At 34.3% G+C, this 4977-nt stretch overlaps 1 long non-coding RNA gene across 1 annotated transcript; it reads right to left on the bottom strand.

Moving 5' to 3' along the window:
* Positions 1 to 2042: 2042 nt before the first annotated feature.
* On the bottom strand, positions 2043 to 4724 carry LOC141627374 (uncharacterized). The gene is made up of 2 exons (XR_012536946.1): positions 4338 to 4724; positions 2043 to 4246 (listed from the first exon to the last, which is right to left on the bottom strand). It is a non-coding gene; the product is annotated as an uncharacterized LOC141627374 (long non-coding RNA).
* Positions 4725 to 4977: the final 253 nt, after the last annotated feature.

Genomic DNA, 4977 nt, shown 5'->3' with positions numbered 1-4977 from the left:
TGTGTACTTGTTCAGCTGCATAACATCAACTACAGTAAAAAATAGCTTAGTCTCTTAGAAAACTTCTACTCACTATAAATCTGTTTACATGCCTATTTTCAATCAAAATATAATCCATATCTTATAAAAAAATAATTTATACATACTAAATTTTTAACTATGATTATAAATTTTTTAAAATAGCCAATCAGCCATTCTCAACTAAAGTTAATGGAATGTAACATACACTACTTTTGCAGGATCAGGTAACGGCCAACAACTGACTAAACTACACAAATATCACCAAAACTAACATGCAAATGACTATGGCGCCCCTGAATCCCTACCAAATAAATGAAATGTAATCTAATCTCCGACTGCATGCATGAACACATAAGAGTAATAACATAACCCATTAGGTTACATGCACTGTGTAGAACCAAAAAACAGGGAAACTTACATGGCGACAGTCAACGTTTGAACAAATCAGCAGCTATATTAAAACAATAACTAAACCAAAGCATTAAACTTTATCAAAAGCGTACCTTTGAAGTGGAAGGTAGCATTGAATACAAATATTTCCAGAGAGTCTTCACCTTCAACACCAGATGAACAATCTTAATGTTAATTTTTTTTCACTAATTATTATCACATAAGAAATTTAAATATACTAACAAACTGAATTACAATCCTAATGCTAAAGATTATATTTATATAGAGGAAAATAATAGACAAGACAGCGTGGGATACCATGTGAGTCTTTGGTGGATACTATTCATGCCAAACCCATTATGCTACTGAATTAAGCCCACCATTGATGAAGTATAATTTGGCTGAAATTTAAAAAGGCTTCTATATAGTTAACCAATTCCTATATCATATCTAAGAAATTTCAGTAAGTAATGTATAACCGTTCAAACGTATCATGACAATAGGTTTGTGTAAATTTAAACAACCAGCTTACATTCATTGCGGAATGTCAGTGCAAGAAGTACAACTAATATCAACATTATGTGAAACTACTTTGCAACATTATATTTATAAATTTTTTAAAAGTGTATTATGATTGATAAAAGAATATAACGAAGTAGATAATCAGTCTAACGAAGTACGCTTTTAACAAAAACATTTGATAGTATTATGACACCTATTAAATTTAGGCCCGATGTGTAAAATTTCAAAGGATTCTAAATTCTCTGGTAAATGTCTAGACAGGCATTTATGCGGATTTAATTCAACTCTTTAATTTGACCATTGAAACTTAGTTTTAAATTTGGCAAACAATTTTAAATTTCTGCAAAAACACCAAATTTTCTGATAAACAATATATCAAAATAAAACAGGTGAGAACAACTCTGTACCTATACACAGACACTATGTCTCACCCATAACATTAAATGTCAATCTAAAGTGTTTCTTCCCCTATAAATACAGTGTAAAGTTTCCCGAGAGTTCAAAACATTGACCTTTATATATTATTTGCTCTAGTTTTCCATCTTTCTTTCCAGTTGAATTGCAACTGCTTCTTAGCCTTGGGGAAATGGCTTCAAACGCTTTCATAGTGAGGCACATCCAAGCAAAAATTGATACAATAGTACGTGAAACTCCTAAACTTTTTAGGTGCCTGAACATCATCATGGTTGCAGCCGCAATTTGGAGCTTGCTAAATAATGAAAATCCTACATTAAGAAGGCTGCGTCATCTTGTTGTTGGTGACAGAAGTCAGATCTCACCGGCAATAACAACTAATTACGTATCTGACGGTAAGCCATACTTCTGCGTACGTATAAATATAATAGCTGTTTTTTAAAACATAAAGTTGCCTCTTTCAATAACTGCAGAAGCAGTAAACAGAAAACGTCAAGAATTAAAGGCCCTCAACAATGAAGTTATCATACTATTTCAAAGACTGCAAACGACTCTAAACTGGCCTGTGGTAGTTGACCTCTGTTTCCAAAGAGGATTAATTATCGTGCGACCAGAAGAAGAGCAAGATCAGTTAAGAATGTTGGAAATCTACACTGATCATGTTGAGGCGGTAATTGATGAAAGACAAAGAATTAACTAAACCAAGCCATACATAGAATTTACTAAACCAAGCCAAGTCACATACATTACATTCTAGTTACCACTTACAGTTCTACAGTTGCACATACAAAAGGTTTAAATGAAAAACAACATTAGCAGCAGCTACATCAGCACATATAAGACACAATACGACACAACCAACGGTGACAACAAAGGTAATAATTTTTCTAAAAAGGTATATTACCACAACAATAGTTCAAGGATAAATAGACCGAATAGCTGAAACCACTGCACCATACACATCAACAACTTCCGCCCTAGCATCCACTTCTGCCTCAAACCTAATACCAAATGGAACCTAAGCCCAATCAATAGGCCTGGTAAAGTAATAGGTATCATAAATAATACCAACCCAACCATAAGGTTGACTATCATCAGCCACATCTTTCAATAACCACTCCTCACGAGAGCGGCCCTGAAGCGAAAACATATGCGCAAGTTTGAAAGCAGCATGACAATGCCTATCCTGAATTCCAAATTTGACCAATATGCCCTTCCTAAACCCCCTGGACCCCATACAGGTTTGATCTTAGCTACCGGGTAACCCATTCTAACCAAAACAAACTTAACCCTGTTGAAACTTTTACTTACTGGTTTACCACCATGCTCATGAAAGGGCATGTTTGCCAAGACACATGTATAAGGCTTAGCAAAGCTATGATACTCGGACTCGCCCTTTTGCCCCGAGTACCCGTGTCCGTACGACCCGACCCGGATACGGACACGAAATTCGTGTCCGGTCGGCTTCCGGAAATATGGACACTTCATTGTCAACAACTTGGAAGAGATGAAGAACCAATTCGCCGGAGAAGTAGATTTTTTTTTTAAAGCCATAGATAAAGTGTGCATATTAAAGAAGATGAAGATGTGTGGGGTAGGTGAAATGTGGGGAAGGTGTATGGGGGATAGGGAACGTTTAATAAATTCTCTCTCCATTTTTTTTTTTTTTCTATTTTTAAAGTGGAGGTGGGACTGGAATGTAGTAATGCTTGACAGCTGTGTATTGTTACATGCAAAAGTCACACTCGGTCTCTTTAATACTTAAGACAATAAAATTACCTGTATAATTTAAGACACCATTTATTACTTTTCATTATGCTTCGTTTCTAATTCCAATAAATAAAAAGAATAAAAAGCTAAATATATGTAAAAAAAAAAAAAAAAAAAAAAAAAATTACCGAGTCCAAATATAAGATTGGATACGTGTTGACCGTGTCCAAATATAAAAAATGGATACGTTGACCGTGTCCAAAAGTTGCCGTATCCACTAATTAATCGTGTCCTCGTATCCTTGATTTTATAACTTTAAGTGTCGGGCACAAGAATTCGTACCCGTATCCGTACATCGTACCCGAGTCCGAGCATCATAGTAGCAAAGTAATAAGGTGGCATGGTTCAAGTGGGCTTTAGTTTTCTTTAATATCCTTTTTACAAATTTTGAAACCTAAACTGCATAAGAACTGTCCAAAACAACATCTATTTATTGACAATGCATATGCCTTAAAATCTGAAAAGCATAAACACACAGTATAATACTATTTATGAATAGCCTCAGCACCTTTAAAACTATCTATTTTAAAACTTTAAACTTACAGTTCACAACAAATTAAGAATAAATAGCCACTTTATCAGGAAAAGGACTAAGTGAATTTGTGATAGTCGAAATCAGCCTAATTTTCAACTCAGACACCAACTCCATCATTAATACACAATAATCAACATCTAAAACCAACATAATTAATCTCAAACAACCTTCTCATATGCAAATAAGTTTTTAAAATTTGAACATCAAATAAATGATTAAACTGTCCCCTAACATGGCCTAAATCAAGCCGCACAAAATCTCAGACATATAAATTCCCAAAATTAATCAAGTGTAAATCAAGCACCACAAAATCTAAGGCATATAAATTCCCTAAATTAATCAGTAATCCATCAGCTAACACAATTGGACATATCCAAAAAACCAAAATAACCAGTAGAAGCCAACAAAGAGGACATGCAAACAACTCAAAAACTAAAACACAGCAGACGTAAAACCAAATAAAGAATAAACTAATAAACAAACGATAGTATCCTTTGCTGCATGAACAATGGCCCATACTGAGCAAGGATCTATGCACGTTCACTCCATGCACCAAAGCACCGCCAAGATCCACATGCATGCAGCAGAAGAGATCTTTTACGCAAAACAGAGATATCAGACAAAATCATTAGATAAGAAAAGTCAATAAAGATAATAAACAAATAAAAACACCAAAAAGTCTGACCTGAATTGTCATTCATCTCAGAATAAAGGTAAGGAAGAGCACGGCCATAAAGCAATCTCGGAACCCAGCAAAACAGGAGAAGCTTATCTTCACTTTCAGCGGAACTCAGAAATAAACAAAACAGGAGAAACTGATGTGCACCATTACCGAGTCCACAGTTTTTTAAAATTAGACAACAAATCCAAAGTAGAGTTACACATGGCAGCTATGTTAAACAACAACTGAGAAAGTGAGAAGGGAAAAAAAGAAAGATGAAAGTAGAGTTACACATGGCAGCTATGATAAACAACAGCTGAGAAAGTGAGAAGGAAAAAAAAGATAGATACATCAATGAAAAGAAGAAAGAGACAAACAAAGAAAGAAAAATAATCAGGAAAAGGACAAACATATAACATGCAACAGACAATGGGGCAAAATAAACAACAACGTATATACTTATGAACATGGAAATGACCAAAATACCCAATATTACTGTAGTGGCTATAGTACCACATCTTTAGGATTTTAAAATACTATGGATATACGAATCTTTAAACGGTGGAGTTTGAATTATATATAAACGATAAGTAAATTTTAAATAGAAAATGTTACAAAAACATGGGTAAAAAACATGACTGTCCAGGAATATTATAACCACTGT

The sequence above is a fragment of the Silene latifolia genome, chromosome Y (assembly GCF_048544455.1).
Source record: "Silene latifolia isolate original U9 population chromosome Y, ASM4854445v1, whole genome shotgun sequence".
Taxonomy (NCBI): Eukaryota; Viridiplantae; Streptophyta; class Magnoliopsida; order Caryophyllales; family Caryophyllaceae; genus Silene; species Silene latifolia.
This window is presented reverse-complemented; position numbering and strand designations above follow the sequence as displayed.